Consider the following 21,275-nt stretch of genomic DNA (forward strand, 5'->3'; position numbering starts at 1 on the left):
ACTCCGGGAGACAGTGAAGGACAGGGAAGTCTGGCCTACTGCAGTTCTTGGGGTCGCAGAGTCAGAATCAACTGAGTGACTGAACAAGAACAACAATGTATTGTCACAAGACTACAAATCAGATGCGTAGATAAAACACTAAGAGGCATGGGCGAGCACAGAAAGAAGCAACCTCTGTGGGCAGGAGGCTCAACGAAGATCTCTCGAAGGACAGGGGAACTTGTTGGGACTCCAAGGGGTGAGGAAGGTTTGAGTGGCTGGCGTGAATTATGTGGGGCTAAGAACCAGGCAACCTGTCAATCAGTATCTATCCAGGGCTCATTTTGGAGAAGGAACACATTCTAGGGAGTGTCCCTAGTGCTCTGAAGATAGTAAGCTGACCACACTGTTAGATATTGAGGGCTCGTAGGAGAAATAGTTGGAGAGGTTAAGGCCAGTTTGCTGAGTCCTTTGAAGACAAAACAAAAAAAGTTTAAAATTGACTCTGTGGGCCAGAGTTTCCCACAAGTACGGGTCACACTGGTGTGAGTCGATGAGTTAGAAGTGAGTGGAGGTAATGACCCACTTCAGGGAGGCTGGATGGGACTGAGGCCTGGACTTCCCAGACCAGGGAGCTTCTTTCTACTCGGCAGCTTCCTTTGTGTACCCCCGTGTCCGTGAAAATATTATCCTAGTCTGTATTTGCCATGACTTGGAAATGTCTGGCTGTCACTGCTCTATAGACTTGAGTTGCTAAAGACACTGGGACATGTGCGTGATATTTTGAGTTGTAATTTTATTTTCCTCCCCAACTAGATTATAAACCCCTCCAGGAGAGGAACTCTGTCGTTTCTCTCCGCTTGTTCCCATTTTGCCACATAGGGAGTAAACGCTCAAGAGGCACATGATAGTTTGAGTAATTGAATATTATGGCTTTAAATAACTAAACCTCACAAATCATCTAAGACTGCTCTGCTTGCTTCTGAGAAGGCTTAGAAATCATAAAATTCTGAGTGGGAGTAACTCTAAGACATGAGTCAGAAAACTGTACTTCAAAGGAATGTGAAAACATTTCTGCTGGTGGTCACGTTTAGAGCTGTCAAGAAAAAAAGATCAGAGAGTCTCAAACGGTGAATAGTATAAAGAAATAATTCTCTCAGTTAAGACCTGGGCTTTTGATCTTGAAGAATCAAGGATGGCTCATTTGCATATTAGAAACCTTCTGAGCATAAGTCTAGTAGCATTCTATTTACCAGTCATCAGAATAACAATATTTTCCTCCTTAAATCTTTCTTTACTCTTAGGTGGGGTGGGTCATGAAGTTTCACTTAAAGGGAAAGGGACATAAACTGCTTGGTTGTCCCTCAAGATGCTAAGCATACAATTACGCTGCATGCGTGTGTATTAAGTCACTTCAGTCGTGTCCGACTCTTTGCAACCCTATGACTGTAGCCCACCAGACTCCTCTGTCCACGGGATTCTCCAGGCATGAATACTGGAGTGGATAGCTATGCCCTCCAGGGGATCTTCCCGACCCAGGGATCGAACCTGTGTCATTTACCGCTTGTGCCACCTGGGCAACCCCTAGAATTACCGTATGACCCAGTAATTCCATTCCTAGGTATCTACCCAGGAGAAATGAAAATATATGTCCACACAAAAACTGTTAATTGCATAGAGGCATTATCATAACCCAAGAGTGTAAACAGCTCAAATGTCCAGGAACTGGCAAATGGACAGGTAAAATACACTATTTCCATGCAATGAAATATAATTTAGCAATTAAAAGGAATTACTTACTGATCCATACTACGACTTGAAATCACATTAGTGACACAGTCATCCGACCGTGAATTGTCATTTCTATGAAAAGAAAGTGAAAGTGAAGTTGCTCAGTCATATCCGACTCTTTGCCACCCCATGGACTACAGCCTACCAGACTCCTCCATCCATGGGATTTTCCAGGCAGGAAACTGGAATGGGTTGCCATTTCCTTCTCCAGGAGATCTTCCCAACCTAGGGATTGAACCCCGGTCTTCCCGCATTGTAGTCAGACGCTTTATGGTCTGAGCCACCAGGGAAGTCTCTAATTTCTATGAAATGACTAGTCAAATTTATAGACAGCAAGTAGATTGATGATTGCTTAGAGCTGAAGACAGGTGAGGGAAATGAGAGTGATTGCTAATAGGGGTATGGAACTCCTTTCTGAGATGGTAAAAATGTTCTAAAATTAGATTATGGTGATAGTTGCACAATTCTGTGAATATACTAAAAAGCATTAAAAAAAAATAAGGTGATGATTGAAAAAAAGAAGAAGTAATCACAGTGAAAGGAGCCCTGCTCAGCTTGGTGGGCAAGGGGCCTTAACCCGAGGACTTGTTTTCCCAGGTTTCTCCAAAGGAGAATCAAAGGGTGGAATAAGGGGCACGTGGAAAGGGCTGACAGAGCAACTGAGGTTAAGGAAGAGGAAGATGAAAGGTGATGGTGAGGTTAGTGTGGAAAAAAGGTCAGCAGAGCAAGTTAGTGCTCTTGAGGGGAAGAAAGGGCAACAAACCATAACCAGCTTTTTTCTCCTCTCAGGGGATCCTGGTAGGTTTCACATGGAGGTTATCCAGCAGCCCATCCAGAGAGTCGCTCTTCCCTGCATGGTCAGCTGCTCCACGGCCCGCCCTCTTTCCTTTAAAGGCAGGTGCGATCTACCCTCCAGGGGCAGGTGAATCCAGTCGTCTGAATTTTGATTTGTATCAATAGTTCTAGGGATTGGAATTGGGGGCACAAACTTGTTCCTGAACAGTAGAGGGCGCTGTGAGCACGTAAGGTTTGGGTTAGAGGCGGCGTTGCTCCAGCGCACAGGAAGCAGGAAGCATTTGGGTTAGAGTCTGCCTTGCACTAGACTAACGGCAATCAGACTAGAAAAACGTTCTTTGGTTTTTGGAACACAACTGCCACATTCTTAAAATACTGATTTGGCATACATGCCACTGTATTACAGTAAAACCAAACCCCTACAGCACTGTTAGTTCTGAGAAGAATGATTTACTTAAACAGTCTGGACATTTCTTTCATCCAATAAACATTTATTGAATGCCTCCTATTCACAAGGTATTGAGTATTTTGACACAGCCTAAAACCATAAATTCAGAGAAGGTACCGAGTGCTGCTCAGTGCTGCTGATGGATTTAAAAAATGAAAACCATGTTATCTGTATGTACATTCATCACAGGAACTCAGAAGGCAGTAGAATTCTATTCAAAGGATAGAGAAGGAGGGGAAATTGTTGGCTTTTTAATCTAGTTTCCCTGCCAACTCTACTGTGTGAAATTGTAATAATGGTTAAATTTATTTCGTGCACACACACACACACAAAATTTATTTAGTGCAGACTGTGTGCCAGGCACTGTACTAAATGCTTTATAGCCTTGATGTGAGAGCGTGGTCTGTGAACCAGCAGCATTGCCAGAAACTTGTTAAACATGCAGAATCTCAGGGGCACCCCAGACCTACCGACTCAGAAACTGCGTTTTAGAGAGATTTATATACACGTTAAAGTCTCAGAGGCACATAGTATTATATATCTTTGTATATATATCTTTGTGTATATATATATATCTCATAGTATATATCTTTGTATTTTCTCATTTAATCTCCATCATGACTTTGGATTCATACTCAGTCATGTCTGACTCTTTGCGACCTCATGGACTGTAGCCCACCAGGCTCCTTTCTCCATGGGATTCTCCAGGCAAGAATACTGGGTGGGTTGCCATTTTGTTCTCCAGGGGATCTTCCTGACCCAAGGATTGAACCTGCATCTCCTGAGTCTCCTACATTGGCAGGCGGGTTCTTTACGACTGAGCCACCTGAGAAGCATAGAGAAAGATTATTATCTCCATTTTAAAATGGGAAACTGACAGAAAGAGAAGTGAAGTAATTTGCCCAGTGCAAAGTTGGGATTGTTTAACTCGGGCAAAATAGCTCCCAGGCTCGTACTCTTAATCACATTGCCAAACTTTTCTTAATCTTCTGTCCCTCAAATGCATAAAGCGGGCATAATAAACATGTCTACTTATTATCATATTGGTTAAGTAATCACTGTTAGCAAATCTATTTGAGATCCTTGAAGTAAAAGTACTTTTTATGGTTATACAAAGTAAAGGCTTCCCAGATGGCTCATCCGTAAAGACTCCTCCTGCCAATGCAGGAGACACAAGCGACTAAGGTTTGATCCCTGGATCAGGAGGATCTCTTGGAGGAGGAAATGGCAACCCATTCCAGTATTCTTCGCTGAGAAATCCCATGGACAGAGGAGCCTAGCAGACTACAGTCTATGAGATCACAAAAGAGTCAGACATGACTTAGCAACTAAACAACAGCAATATAAAGTAAAACCTAAGAACTCTTTTCTTGGGAGTACTTTGTACCACAGGAACCATTTATAACAATGTGTTTTATGTCTGCCCTCCCTGCCTTTAACACACTAGGCATGCACCTACCCCAGGGCCTATGCACTTGCCGCACTTTATTTGCATGCCTAGCTCTCTCACTTCCTCAAATCTTTGTTTAAATAGTACATTCTCTAGAAGCCTTCCTTGACTGTTCTACTTGAACAGGGGACTGTTCTACTGTCCCTCTTTTAAGGTGATTCAGAAAGAAAAGAAGACTTTGCAAAAACTGAAGCGAAAGAGAAGTTTTCTAAGCAAAGAAGGCCAGACAGAAAGAAGTCAACAGATTAAAGAAGAAAAAGACCCGTACACCTCCCATCTTCCTTTGGCTTAGGGCACTGAAACTCTGAAAGCAGGCCATGTACCTTCAGAAGCGTTCTCCCAGGAAAAATAAACTTGTCCACCGGGCCACAGTCAGGCTTTCTCTGATTTCTGAGGAGGTCATAGAGAAATGGAGAGCAGCAACCCACCTGCTCACTCTGCTTGTCAAGGGTAGATCCAACAGGCTGTGAAGAACTCTGCTACTCCGATACGGCCAAGGTCAACACTGAGCAGGGAAGAAGATATCTTAGACTACACCTACCATGATGTTCTAAGTGTTGCCAGCAAAACTGGGGTCATCCAGATGGAACCCAGCACTTTCATTTTAAATGTATTAAGGTTTCCTGTGATCCAAGGGAAAAAAATGATAGCTGTGCCCTATCCCACACCTACACACACTGTTTATTCCCCTCCTCTGTTTTGTTTTTCTCAACAAGCACTTTGTATAACCTATTTTTTTTCACTAAATGCAAATTCCCATAAGGACAGAGAGTTTTGTTTAGTTCATTAATTGTGCATCCCTCCCCACCCCCAGCTCTTAGAAAAATATTATAAAAGGTGCTTTATAATATTTTGGGGGCTTCCCAGGTTGCACTAGTGGTAAAGAACCAGCCTATCAATGCAGGAGACATAAGAAACATGAATTCAATGCCTGGATCAGGAATATCCCCTGGAGAAGGGCATGGCAACCCACTCCAGCATTCTTGCCTGGATTATCCCATAGATAGAGGAGCCTGGCAGTCTACAGTCTATCGGGTCACAAAGAGATGGGCACGACTGAACTGACTTAGCATGCATGCATGTGTAATATTTTTGAATGAATGAATAAGTGACAAGTTCCTACCTGATTACAAACTTTTCAAGAAGCTGGATGATACTTTACTCAGTTTTATATCTCAAAATTCTAGCAGTGTTATTAGTAAAATAAATATTGAAATGAAATTGTTGCCTTGAGGATGTAGTTATAGAAGTTTAAATTGGACATTTATACTATCAGAATCCCTTTTCCTGTTGTTTGGAACAGGTCAGATAAAAAATATGGATATTGTACCACAATTCATAAGAGAAGTCCACTCAGCTGTAATAATGATATGTTGTGAACTTCATTACTATAGTTTTGAGAAGTTCATACCTGACAGGCAGTTTTTATTTGATAGATAAAAATCTTAGTATCTTGTAAATATATCACTTTTTACTTAATGCTGTTGAGTTACTTCAACAAGTTTCTCTGTATGTCAAAGTTGTAAAAACTATTATTTGATGTAGCAGTTGCCAAGGTAACCATCTTAATGAGCAATTAAGCATGCAAAGTCAATGGAACTCATCCATGTATAAAATTTCAACTCCAATGGTTCAGAAACAGACACATAATTATTTCATGTTTTAAAATGAAATTAAAATTTTAGTCATGTAGAGAGGTCAAAGACATCAAGCCTCACTTTTCATTAAAGTGTCTCTTTTGCATTTTAGGTGTTGTTGGAGTTTTCAGAGTGTTTTTATAATAGTCTTCTCTTCACCCCCTAAGTTTCAAACTAGTAAAGAGTGAGAAATCAAAGTCTGGCAGATTGAGATAAAATTATCCATCCGATGATTGGTAAAACTGAATTGAGGATAATAGCTTGAAACTTTGGCCACACTCCAGTCTGTTGCAAGTCTAGATCATAGAATGATTTATCTGGAGGAGATTCTGTAAACTCACTTACTCAGATACTCCTTTGAGGGTGCTGGTATGCTAGAGCACCAGTAGTGGAAGAGAGGACCAGACCTAGAAGGCAAGGTAAGCCTGAAATGTACTAGGTTTACCAGATGGAAGTGGGAGAAGAGTGGACCAGAGCATAACCATTCTATGACCATTTGGAAAAATTAAAAACTGAGCCATGTGAGGTCAGGTCTTCTCCACAATTCAAAAGGAAGTCCCCCCATTATCATCTGAGGAAGATCAAGTGGAGGACAAAGCAACAAACAAATGCTCTCCTCCCATTGCAGTTTTTAAAACGTGAACTTATTAAAGTGGGATGTCTGTTAGTATACTATATATACAGAACAATGGACAACTCATTAATGTGTTTAATAAGTTTTACAAAATAAACACATCTGTGTAGCCAGCACCAAGATTTTAGAAAGAAAAGGACAGTACCCAAGACCTCAGGAGTCTTTCTCATGCAAACTGGTCTGCAAGCAACTTAATTGCACAATAAATCAAAGCTCAAAACTGCTTAAAGGATTAAAACAAAATCCAGCATACAATAAAACAAAATCCAGCATACAATAACACAAAATCATAATGTCTACAAACCAATAAAAAATCATCATTCATGAAATTAAGCAAGAGATATGACACATAGCCAGTACATAAATCAATGAAAAGAGACTCAGAAATGACAGAAAGATGGAATTATCAGGTAAACCTTAAAAAAGTTTTTCTTATGTGTTCAAAAATATAAAGGAAGGCATTAACAACATGATAAAAGAAAAGAAAAATATTTTGAAAATGAATTTGTAGACATGAAAAATATAACACATGATTTGAACAGTGTATTAGATGGAATGTCAGAAGATTAAGCATTGAAGAAAAAATAGGTGATATTAAATATATAACAATAGAAATCATCCAAAATGAAATAGTGAAAGAGAAACTGAAAAACAAAAATAAGAAAACAGAGCCTCAGGGATTTGTGAGGCATTATCAAACTGCCTAACAAACATGTAACTGAAGTTTCAGGAAGTTGAGAAAAAAGGGGGAAAGGATATTATTTGAAGATATAATTGCTGAAAATTTCTAAATGTAATAAAACTGTTTTCTTTCTATTTCATCTATTTCTGCTCTGAAAGAAAATAATTGCAAAGATCAATGAAACGAAAAGCTGGTTCTTTGAAAAGATAAGCAAAATTGATAACCCTTTAGCCAGACTCATCAGGAAGAAAAGAAAGAGGACTCAAATCAATAAAATTAGAAATGAAAAAGGAGAAGTTACAGCTGACCCCACAGAAATACCAAGGATCATAAGAGACCGCTATGAGCAGCCATATGCCAATAAACTGGACAACCTGGAAGAAATGGACAAATTCTTAGAAGGGTACAGTCTCCCTAGTGTGAGCCAGGAAGAAATAGAAAATATGAAAAGACCAATCATAAGCACTGAAGTTGAACTGTGACAACCCACAGATTGGGAGAAAATATTTACAAATGATGTGACTGATAAGGAATTAGTCTTCAAAATTTACAAGCAGTTCATGACACTTAACAGCATCAAAACAAACAACCCACTCAAAAAATGGGCAGAAGACCTAAAAAACACATTTCCCCAAAGAAGACATAGAGATGACCAATAGGAACATGAAAGATACTCAGCATCACCAATTACAAGAGAAATGTAAACCAAAACTACAATGAAATCCCACCTCACCACCAGCCAGAGTGGCTATCATCAAAAAATCCACAGACAGTAAATTTTAGAGAGGATGTGAAGAGAAGGGAGCCCTCCTACACCATTTGGTGGTAATGTAAACTGGTATAGCCACTATGGAGAACAGTATAGAGTTTCCTTAAAAAACTAAAAATAGAGCTACCATAAGAGCCTGAAGGGCTTCCCTGGCAGCTCAGCGGTAAAGAATTTGCCTGCAATGCAGGAGCCTCAGGAGACACAAGGTTTGATCCCTGGGTTGGGAAGATCCCCTGGAGGAGGGCATGGCAACCCACTCCAGTATTCTTGCCTGGAGAGTCGCATGGACAGAGGAGCCTGGCGGGCCACTGCCCAGAGGGTCAAAAGAGTAGGCCACAACTGAAGCAACTTAGCATGCACGCACACACGACACACGCGCCTGCAGACCCCTCCTGGGCACGTATCTGGAGAAGAACATGGTCCAAAAGGATACAGCACCCCAGTGTTCACTGCAGCGCGGTTTACAATGGCCAAGACATGGAAGCAACCTAGATGTCTGTGGACAAAGGGATGGATAAAGATGTGGTGCATATATACGATGGAATATTACTCAGCCACTAGAAGAATGAAATAATGCCATGTACGACAACATGGCTGGACCTAGAGAGTGGCATACTGAGCGAAGTAAGTCAGACAGAGAACGAGAAATATGGTATGACATCCCTTATGTGTGGACTCTAAAAGGAAAAGATACAAATGAAATTATCTACAAAACAGAAAGGGAGTCACAGACTTAGAAAATAAACTTATGGTTGCTGGGGGGAAGGGACAGTTAGGGACTTGGGAAGGCCATGTACACACTGCTATGTTTAAAATGGATAAACGGCAAGGACCTACCGCAGAGCGCATGGAACTCTGCTCAACGTCATGTGGCAGCCTGGATGGGAGGGGGCTTTGGGGAAAATGGATACATGTATGTGTATGGCTCAGTCCCTTCAAGGTTCACCTGAAACCAGCACAGTGTTTTTCATCAGCTATATCTCAATGCAAAATAAAAAGTTAAAAAAAAAAAAAAAAAAAGAAGGTGCAGTCAAATGCCAAAAAAAGAGCAAGAGAGAAATATTTGTAACACAACACATAGGCATTTATAGTAAAATCTCACAAAATTTAATTTTTATGTAGTTAAATATGCTTAGTTTATCCCTTATGACTTTGGGCTTTCTTGTCTTCTTTAAGGAAGAATCTATCATCCTAAGTTTATATATATTCTCCTAACACTTCTACACTGTTGGTGAATGTAAGTTGGTGCAGCTACTATGGAAAAATGTATGGCGGTTCCTCAGAAAGCTAAAGATATAATTACCATATATATGATCTATCAGTCTCACTCCCGGGCATGTGTCCAGGCAAAACTCTAATTCAAAACGATACATGCTGGGACTTCGCTGGTGGTCCAGTGGTAAAAATTCCACTCTTCCACCCCAGAAGGTACAGGTTTGATCCCTGGTTGGGAAACTAATATCCCATATGCCTGCTGCTTGTGGCAAAGTTAAATTTTTAAAAAAAAAATTTAATTTTTTTAGAAAGGCAGGTTTGAATAGACGCTCCACCAAAGGCAAAATGTGGATCACAAGTAAGTCAACAAACATACAAAAAGATGTTTAGCATAGCTAGTATTTGCATGTTTGGGAAATGCAAATTAAAACTAGTGAAATGACACTGCACAAGCACTAGGATAACTAAAAAGTCAACGATACGAAGTTCTGTGGAGGACGTGGAGCAGCTGGAACCGTCATGCTTTGTAAATAGCGCAGACACACTGGGAAACACTGGCAGTTTCTAATAAAGTCCAACATACACAACCCAACAACCTTGCTCTTATGTATTCGTCCAGGAGAAATGAAAAGTCTTCACAAAGATATATTCAAGAATGTTAGTAGTTTTTTTTTTATAATGGCCCCAAACTTTAAATAATCAAAATGTTCATCAACAGATAAATTTTAAAAATGGTGTAGAATATTCATTCACATTTTCTAAAGAAACTAAGAGAGGAATATGTTTGTATACAGCTATATGTATGTGTGTGTGTGTTTGTGTGCATATATCAAAGGGTTGGTAAATGGGCAAGAAAGAGTAAATAGGTGGACATATTTACCCACCTACTAACTCCTTCCCATATTCTTCATTCTTTTCTTCCTGTAGGTGGAGTTTATGTACAATGTCAATTCCCTTCGGCCCAAAGAACTTTCAGCATTATTTTTCAGTGTGAATCTGCTGACTGTGAAGTCTATCAGTTTGGGTTTATCTGTAAATGTATGCATTTGCAGTTCTTTTTTCTTAACAGCTTCATTGAGATATAATTTACATACTACACAATTCACCCATTTAAAGTGTACAACTTAGTGGCTTTTAGAATAATCACAGAGTTGTACACCATAGTAACAATAGATTCTAGAGTGATTTCATTACTCCCAAAGAAATCTTGCACCTGCTAGCCAGGACCCCAATACTGCCATTCCCTCTAGCCCTAAGGTAACTACTAACCTACTTTCAGTCTCTATAGATTTGTCTGTTCTGGTTATTTCTTGTAAATGGAAGTATACCATATGTAGTGTGTTTCTTCAGAGTACCCCAGTTCTGGTACCAACAACAGTTGCAGCCTGGGCTCCTGGGAAGCAGATGCTGAGATGAAGATTAGCACACAGATGTTTATTAGACAGCGGACTTGGGACCCCCCTGCTCCTGGGAGGGCAGCGAAGGAAACCGACCTGGGCTGAGGGAGGAGTGGACTGTGGCGCCATCACCCCAAAAGCATCAGTCAACCACGTGGGGCACTCGGACACTGGAATGGCCCCTTCCGTTTCTGGAGTTGGGCTGAGGGGAGGTCAGGCCTGTATACACCTGTGCGCACCAGTCACTGGAGTATGGACTGCCAAGGGAAGTGGTGTGACAATTCCTACATGGGGCTGACAGCTGAGAGCAAGTCAACCAGTCTGGGTAACTCCCAGCGACTGAGAATGAAGTCCTTCGATGCAGAAGAGCCATCTGGGTGGTTTATGACAGCATCCACCACACGGGCTGCGTTAGGAATAGTCCTAGAGGAAAGAGTGGTTGTCAGGGTAGAGCTCTCTTTCATGAAGTACTTTTCCTTGGGGGCAAATATGCTTTTGGCGATGTCTTGAGTAGGGCAAGAAGAGGCCAAGAGCCTAGTTGAGGACTTAAGTAAGCAACTCAAATCCTGGAAGGGTGTCTGGACGCAGTCACTGAGACTGTGCTGCTGCTGCTGCTAAGTCGCTTCAGTCGTGTCCGACTCTGTGCGACCCCATTGACGGCAGCCCACCAGGCTCCCGCGTCCCCGGGATTCTCCAGGCAAGAACACTGGAGTGGGTTGCCATTTCCTTCTCCAATGCATGAAAGTGAAAAGTGAAAGTGAAGTCACTCAGTCGTGTCCGACTCCTAGCGACCCCATGGACTGCAGCCTACCAGGCTCCTCCGTCCATGGGATTGTCCAGGCAAGAGGACTGGAGTGGGGTGCCATTGCCTTCTCCATAGACAATGCTAACCCTTCGCAAATGTCCCCTGTGAAGAGATATTGCTCTGGTTATATGCTGAAGCCCGGTAAAACATTTTCATTGTGGGCTGCCATGACTACTTCACATTCAGAGTAAGGCAACTGACCAGTGAAGAGTGGTTATTTATAGCTAATAAGTTTAAAAGGACAGTGGCAAAACGTGGCCAACTGAAAATCAGGGGTAGGGGATGAGGGGTGAAGAATACATTCCCTTTTCTTCCATACAGTTCTTTAAAAGCTAAAATAATTTGTCTCCCTTCCATTCAATGTTTTCTTCCAAGTATTTCCCTGTTCTCTTTTTTCCAGCTTGCTTCTTGGTGTTATTTTTTTTTTCTTTCACTCCTAACTTTTCATTTCTTTCATTTTTCTTCTTCTTTCTTATTTTTACTGTCTTTTCCCCTTTCCTTTCTGACCTCTTTCAACCTCCTTCCTGGAAGTTATTTTCATTTCCCCACTTGTAATTCATTTTTATACCAGTTTTATTGAGATATAATTCACATACTATGCAATTCACACATTTAAAATGCATATTTCAATGGTTTTTTTACTATATTCATGAAGTTGTACAACTGTCTCCTCAACCAATTTTAGAATATTTTTATAATTCCTCCCCAAACCCTCCGACCTTGAGCCATTGCTCTCTGATCTGCCTATTTCTCTTAGCCCCAGGCTAATAGATTTGCATATTATGGATATTTTATGTAGATAGAATCATATAATATGGGGTCTTTTGTGACTGGCTTCTTTCACTTAGCACTTAGTATAATGTCCTCAAGGCTCATTCATGTTGTGGTATTTATCAGAGCTTCTTTTTATGGGCAAATAATATCTTATTATATGGATATACCAATTTTATTTATCCATTATCAGTTAACTGATATTTCTGCTGTTTCTTGGCTATTAGGAGTAATGCTGTTATGAAGATTCATGCACAAGTATTTGTATGATTGTATTTTTCATATCTCTTAGAGTGGGATTGTCGGATCACATGATAGCTCTATGTTAAACTTTTTTGGAGGAACTGCCACGATGATTTGCAAAGTGTCTCAACAACTCTGACATCCCTACAGTATATGAAGGCATTGATTTCTCCACATCCTCACCAACCCTTATCTGTCTTTTTGCTTATAGCCATCCTAGTGGGTGTGAAATGATATATCATTATGGTTTTCATTTGCAGTTCCCAGGTACTAATGACAGCGAGAATCTTTTCATGTGTTTATTCGGTTCAGTTCAGTCACTCAGTCATGTCCAACACTTTGCAACCCCATGGACTGCAGCACACCAGGCTTCCCTGTCCTTCACCAACTCCCAGAACCTACTCAAACTCATGTCCATCGAGTCAGTAATGCCATCCAACCATCTCATCCTCTGTAGTCCCCTTCTCCTCCTGCCTTCTATCTTTCCCAGCATCAGAGTCTTTTCAAATGAGTCACTTCTTCACATCAAGTGGCCAAAGTACTGGAGTTTCAGCTTCAGCATCAGTCCTTCCAATGAATATTCAGAACTGATTTCCTTTAGGATGAACTGGTTGGATCTCTTTGCTGTTCAAGGGACTCTCAAGAGTCTTCTCCAACACCACAGTTCAAAAGCATCAATTCTTCGGTGCTCAACTTTCTTTATAGTCCAACTCTCACATCCATACATGACTACTGGAAAATCCATAGCTTTGACTAGACAGACTTTTGTTGGCAAAGTAATGTCTCTGCTTTTTAATATGCTGTCTAGGTTGGTCATAACTTTTCTCCCAAGGAGCAAGTGTCTTTTAATTTCATGGCTTCAGTCACCATCTGCAGTGATTTTGGAGCCCCCCCAAAATAAAGTCTCTCACTGTTTCCATTGTTTCCCCATCTATTTGCCATGAAGTTATGGGATCTGATGCCATGATCTTAGTTTTCTAAATGCTGAGTTTTAAGCCAACTTTTCACTCTCCTCTTTCACTTTCATCAAGAGGCTCATGTGCTTATTAGTCATTTTCATATCTTTTATGAGGAAATGTATTTCCAGTTACTTTCACCAGTTTTCAACTAGGTTGTTTTTTTGTTATAGAGTTACAAGAAATTTTGAAATGTATGTATTCTAGTACAAATTCCTTATCAGAAATACAATTTGTGAAAATCTTCTCACATTTTGTGTTTCGTCTTTTCACTTTCTTGATAGTGTCTTTTGAAGCACAAAAATGCTTAGTTTTTAAGAAGTCATAATTATTATTTTTTCTTTTGTTGCTTGCTTTTGGTGTCATATGAGGAACCATTGCCAAATTCAAGATATTTTTCTTCTAAGTGTTAACGATTTTAGCTCTTGTATTTAGCTCTTTGATCTATTTTTAATGAATTTTTGTACACAATGTTTAACTTCATTCTTTTGCATGTGGATATCTTCTTGTGTTAACTCCATTCATTGAAAATATTACAGAAAAGAACTGAGTCCATGCTTCATCTGTTTCTTTTACTCTAACGTTTGCTTTCCATTGCTCTTTCTCACTAAAATGATGCTGTCCGTACATAATGGCCTGCTTCCCTCTGCCTGAATATTAAACCAAAGTGCTTTTGTTCAGGACCCTGTCCACCTGTGGATGGTTATAGAAAGGAAGAAATGAACACATCCCTCCCTAAGGATAGCTATTCCAGGAGATATTTGCAAGATTAATGGCCTTTTTACTTTATTTCCTCACCACATGCCTTGTGTTCTATAAAAGAACCTGGCATCCAGACCTTGATAAGATGGTTATTTTGAAATATTAGTCTGCCATCTTCTTGGTCTGCCGTCTTTCCAAATAGAGTCATACTGCTTGCCTAAATGCCTCATCTCTGATTCATGTGGCAAGCAGAGTGAGCTTGGACTCTGTAACAAAAAGATTATTTGCCCGTGAATAGTCTTAGTACATTTGTCAAAAAATCAATTCATGGGTTTATTTCTAGACTCTCGATTGTGTTCCTTTGAACAGTCTGTTTATCCCTATGTTACTATCACACTGTCTTAATTACCATTGCTTTGTAGTAAGTTTTGAAATTAGTAAGTGTGGGTTGTCGAACTTTGTTCTTCTTTTTCAGGATTGTTTCACAATTCATTTTAATTTGAAATATGTTTTTCATCTTCTGAATACCAGGAAATATGCGAAGGGAACAAGAGTAGAATGCTCAGCCAGGAGAGAGATTCATGTGAAGAAAAATTAACAGTGTATGATGGAGGAAATTCCCTGGTGGTCCAGTGGTTAGGATTCAATGTTTTCACTGCTGGGTCCTGGGTTCAATTCCTGGGCAGGAAGTTAAGATCTTCCGTTACTTGCTGTGTGGCCAAAAAACAAAATAATGTTTGATGGAGATTATATTGTGGTAGAACAATTATAGATAAAGTACTTATAAAAACATGACAAGGAGTGTTAGCCAATCTGGTAATTGTGAAAGACTGACTGAGGAGTTAAGGTTCAGACTGAGAGCTGGGAAAGGAATAAGAGATAATCAGAAGAAGAGAAAATACACTGCATTCTAAGTCATTGCAAGAAATAGCTTTTGTAAATCCTGGGGTTGAGGCACAGTGATAAAAAAAAACAAACGCTTTCAGAATAGCTTTAGTAGAAAGTGCAAGAAGAGAGTGGTAAAATTTGAACCAGAAGAAAAAGGCCTGATTTTTATCTCAAGGATGAGGAGGAGTCAGTGTGGACTTTGAATGAATGATGGGAGCCTCAGGGACATGATCATTTTACATGCACAAGAATCCCTCTGGCTGTAGAGGAGACAATGGAAAACCAGTATGGGGGCTTTTTAAATGAAAGATGCTGTGACCCAGAGTATGATGGTGGCAAAAAAAATAGGTGGAAAGACTTCGAGAAACTTTCAACGCAGAGTCTAATAGGACTTGGTGATTCCTTAGATATGAGGGATAAAAGAAAGCCAGGAATCAAAGATAGCTCCTAATTTCTTACAATATCTGATTTGTCTATATTTTGAGTATATTGCAGATATTGAATAAAGGTGAGCCAATTAAAAAAATTAAATTAAAAGGAGACTGTTTTATTTCTCAAAAATCTCCCAACAAACAAAATTAAGTTAAGTTATCTATAACTTGTGTATCTTCCCAGGTGGAACAGAGGTTAAAGAATCTGCTTGTTAATACAGGAGAAGTGGTTTCGAACCCTGGGTTGGAAAGCTCCCCTGGAGGAAGAAATGGCAACCTACTCCAGTATTCTTGCCTGAAAAATCCTACAGACAGAGGAGCCTGGTGGACTTCAGTCCATGAGATTGCAAAGAGTCAGACACGACTGAGCGACAGAGCGCACACTGTCTATATGTGTGAGCTCCGAGTATTCTGTTTTGTTGTTGTTCTTTTGAGACCACTCTGAGCGATCCTTTTTTCTTTTTTAAGCAACCAGGAAATATGAAAACCAAGTGAGAAAGTGTGACTGTAGGAGTTCATGGTACCAGGAGGTGCGCCTGAAGATAAAAGGACTTCTCTTCATCTATTGTCATCTCTCATCAGGACTGCTCCCCAAGGGTCTCCCAGCTTCTTGCCTTGTCTTTTCCAATCATACCCTCTGCCATTGCAGTGCAACCAGAATGATTTCTTACCAAGACATCTCAGCTTCTCACCTCCTTTGCATAAAACTTTTCAGTGGCTTCCTGTTGCTGCGAGGACAAAGTTCAGACATTCGACACAGGTTTCAGGTTTCTGCATAATCTGGCTTTTGTCTGCCCGGCTGGCCTCTGACCACTTCCTCCCTTACTGTCTGTGCTCCAGACACCCTGAACTGGCCCCTTTCATTTCTTCAACATGCTGTGCCCTCTATCTTACCTCTTGGCTCTCTTTTATACCATCTTTCTTTGCCTGCTTCTATGCCTACTTATCTTCCAGATCTTGCCTTAAACATCACTTCCTTTGGAAAACCCTCCTGATCTGGAATCGAAGTCTCCAGCTTCAAATGCCCAGGTCAGGGGACCTGCTGGGACTCAACTCTCTTTTGGTCCGTGTTGGTCCAGGAGATTTTGATAAAATCTGGTAAAATCTCTTTTAGACTCTGATAAAGGCTTCCTAGGTGGCCTTACTGGTAAAGAACCAACCTGCCAATGCAAGAGATGTAAAAAATGCAGGTTCGATGCCTGGAATAGGAAGATCCCTTGGAATAGCGAATGGCAACCTGCTCCAGTACTCTTACCTTGGAAACCTCATGGACAGAGAAGCCTGGCAGACTATAGTCTATGGGGCTGCAAAGAGTTGGACATGACTGAGCCTGCCTGTGTGTGCATGCGCGCCCATATGCATACACACACACACACACACACACATACACAAAAAGACTGTTTTCTTTGAGAACCCCATGAGGACATTGATTTTTCTCAACCACTGGGTGATAATGAGCTGGTGATGCTCTACAGATACCAGTAAGTACCTGCTCTACCATGACTTTGCTAAGAGATAGTCTGAAGATAGAGTTATGTCCCTCTGTGAAGGCTGAGGAGATAAATAGGGGATCAAATCTTACAAGGTTCAACCCACATCCAATCCCCAGAGCTCTACCCAATATTTTTAGCTTGGGCAATTACTAAAGCAGTTGTATCCAAACCTCCCTGTAAACAGCAAAAACAAAGCCTTCTTTGTAAACCATTCCTCCAATCCCTTGCATTGACTAATGCGACTTTCTGACATTTCTTTTACCATCAACTCCTTGCAAAACAGACTCCAAGAAAGATAAATGAGGAAACTTGCTACATGACATTGTTATTTATAAATATGTTAAAAGTGAAGCAACTGCTTCTTAAAAAGAATAAAAATTCAGACAACAGAGAACAAGAAGAGTTGAACTCTAATGCTTCTCTCTGGGCGTAATCACCCACCCGGCCAGTTATCTATCTGTCCAGGCTACTCTTACTTCAAGGTAGTGTTATAATAAAAAGAGACCCATCTTTCTGGTTAATTTATTTATTTGCATCACGTGGGATCTTTCATTGCAGCACGTGGACTCTCTCGCCTGGTCTCTTTCTCTATCTGGCTGCCTCCTGTCTCGGGTGCAGCACGAGGGATCTTTGCTTGTGGTGCAAAGACCCTTATTGTGGATCACGGGCTCAGGAGCTGCAGCCCAGTTGCACCGAAGCATGTGGAGAAACTTCTTTCCCCTCTCTCTTGGAAATGTGATTAGTCCTGGGGAAGGGAAGCAGGCAGCTGCAGAGTGCCACAAACCCCCGCTGTTCCCCATCGATGGGGCGATTTCTGCACTGTGTTTGGTGGGGGGCGGGGGGAGGCAGCGGGAGGGTGCAGGATGGGGGGGCGAGACCTGGTGAATCCACAGCCAGTCCAGAAGCTTGTAGTGTGTGAATGAGATCTGGGGTCCCTCTGGTTCTGGGACAGCAGTGCTCACAAGGTTTTAGGCTCACAGGCAATCTTCACACCATCCTTCTTGCCCACCTCTTGTAAGTCAGGGGGCCATGTGGGCAGCAGCGGGCCTCTGCACTGTCATCCCCCATGTCCACCAGGGCCACCTCCCACACAGCTTAAGGGAGCAGCTGGGTGTTACAGCGTGGCATTGGCCTGGTGCAGAGTGAGGTCTCCTTTCTGGTTCTCCAGGAGCTGCCTGCAGAGAAAGAGGCCTAGACTGGGCGCTACAGCTGGGTCTCCTTGGTCACCACCTCCTCCTTCCAGCTCTGGCCCTGCCTAGCCAGCGGCTCATGGGTGGCCTGGCAGACCCTGGACCAGGAAAGGGGACAGTCATGTGGGGCGGCAGGGGAGCGGCAGAGCTCACAGCAGCGTGGAGGATTCCACCAAGGTTGACCTGGACGAAGGGGACCACTAGGGTCTGCAGAGGAGTTAGCATAAATACCATCAGCAGCAACCAGAGCAGGACAGACCACATCCCCCTAAACAGCTGGTTTCGAAGTGGTACCAATAACCTGGCTGCTAAGCTTCTGTGGCACCTCCTTTGCCAGTCTCTGAGGTTTATTGCCACCTGCTTCCTGACCAAACCCAGGCTGCTTCCTCAACATCCACCTCTGTGTCATCACTGCCTTCTGTCTGGTGGTTTAACATCGGCAGTTGGCATAAAATCCAACTGGAACCCACAGGTTTTACCAAAAGTCTTTTTTTTTTTTTTTCCAGCCGTGCTGTGTGGCTTGTGGGATTTTAATTCCCCAACCAGGGACTGAATTGGAGTCCTAACCACTGGACCGCCAGAGAAGTCCCCCACAAGAGATTTTTTTTAACATAATTGCCAAATCATGTGACTTTTCAATATGTAACACGTTTAAAGCAAATCTAACCCGTCCTCCTCACTGTGAAATTTGTGGCTCTGAAGAGACTTAACCCTTGAGTTTGCTGACTCTCCTCGGAGGTGATTCTTTGGAGAGAGACTGGCTAACTGCCCTGGGAATTTGCTTTCATAGGAGGCCAAGGGAGCAGGTGCCTGAGCAGCTGGGAGAGAGTGTCTTGTTTACAATGTAAACCTGGTGTGGTTCACACTCCTGCAGGCCCAGATTCTGGCCAAACGGTGCAAAGATGAGTCATCACAAAGGAATACAGGAAAACAAAGGGGGAATGTAGCAGTATGAAAGAGGGGAAAGAAACAGATAAAACCAGTAAGAGCTAAAATGAGACCTGCAAGAGACAAAGAAAAACAATAGGTTAGATGATTAGAGCTAATATTTCCAACTTTAGGAATTAAAAAATGAAATACTTTGGAAGGCAATTTTTCAACATTTGATGAATTTTATTTATTTATTTACTCACTTTGTTTAAAGCAACTTTATTAGGTGAAACTCTTTTCTATACAATATATTATATATTAAAGGAAATATCCAATACAAGGACATCTAATTCTAAAGGAACTCAATTCCAGTATTTTTTAAAGCATTTAATATATTTTGACAGTAATTCAATCTAACATATCAATAAATTACATACGTACATTTTCCTACCTCAGAAGTGGTTTGTTTCACAGGCTAAATTTCTTAGGGGAAAAAAAAAACACAAATGATAAACAGATACTTAAAAAATATTTTTAGAGAATCTCCATATCAATTAACATGTTTTTACTGCAGGTACTTATAAAGTGCTTAACCTAATAAAATAAAAGTGAAAGTGTTAGTCGTTCAGTCATGTCCAACTCTTTGCAACCCCATGGATGTAGCCAGCCAGGCTCCTCTGTCCATGGAATTCTCCAGGCAAGAATACTGGAGTGGGTTGCCATTCAGTAGAAAATAATTAAGAAGTAAAATGGCAGAAATTAAAAAAGAGATGTCTTAAAGAAGGAAATAGGTAAATATTTTAGAAACATACCATAGTAGCTTTTATCGAACATGTGACAAAATTTGGTGTGCCCTAGTGACTAAGATGGTAAAGAATCTGCCTGGAATGCAGGAGACCTGGGTTTGATCCCTGGGTTAGAAAGATCCCCTGGAGAAGGGAATGGCAACCCACTCCAATATTCTTATCTGGGACATCCCATGGACAGAGGAGCCTGGCGGGCTACAGTCCATGGGGTCACAAAAAGTCAGACGGGACTTAGAGACTAGCCAACAGCAAAGTCGCATAAACATATGAAGATAAATGTACGAGGATATCCAAAGTGGTATATATATTTTAAAATGAAAACTGTGACACAACCTAAATTCCTTCAACAAATATTCAGGAAGCACCCATTAGAGTCCCTCACTAAGCCTAACATCTTCATCTGTGCCTCCCAACTCATTCCTTCCCACATTTTCAAAAACACGGCTTGTGCTGCCAACCCTTCATCAATCATCACCATTTTTCTCCTCTCAACTATAACTTTCCCATTAGTGTAAAGCATGATGTCATTATCATCATTTCAAAAACAAACAAAACACAAACAATGCTCCTCCTCGACTTGGTTCATTTTCAATTGATCCATCTTTTGCTGAGCTTAGAGGAAATTCTTTGAATGTCTTTTCTCTCCCAGATGTTTCTATTTCTGCACCTTCCATTTTCTAGAAACCCAACCCAAGTTTCTATCCCTATTTCTCTCTGACCCTCATCAAGGTCCCCACTGACCGCTGTCTTGCCAAATCCTACAGCAATTCTTGGTCGTCATCTTACTTTCTCTGTCAAAGCTGTCTGACCGAGTAGGCCTTTATAAAACATATTACTGTCATTTGTGATGACTGCTTCTTCTTCAGCACTTTCCTGTTCTTTCTCATGTTTCACGGTTGAAAACTCCATGGTTTTGGGCCCTGATCTCTTCTGCAATGGTATTCTCTTCCAAAATGACCTCATCCATCCCCATGGTTTTAAATAGCATCCATGAGTAGATGACTTTTTTTTTTTGGTCAACTGGCAAGCATGTGGGATCTTAGTTCCCCGACCAGGGATAGAACCAGAAACCCCGGCAGAGGAAGCATGGGATCTTAACCACTGGACTGCCAGTGGATTCCCTGTTGATGACTTTTCAGTCAATATCTCCAAGTCCAACCATCATCTCACCTCCCCTTGGTGAACTCAAACACCTAACTACCATCTCTACTTTGACATTTAATAGATCATTCAATCTTAACATTTCCATATCACGGTTCTTCACTTTTTCCACCTCTTGTTTCAAAACCAGAGCTTCCCCAGTCTCTCCCATGTCAGCTGATG

Source organism: Muntiacus reevesi, chromosome 12, assembly GCF_963930625.1.
Source record: "Muntiacus reevesi chromosome 12, mMunRee1.1, whole genome shotgun sequence".
NCBI lineage: Eukaryota > Metazoa > Chordata > Mammalia > Artiodactyla > Cervidae > Muntiacus > Muntiacus reevesi.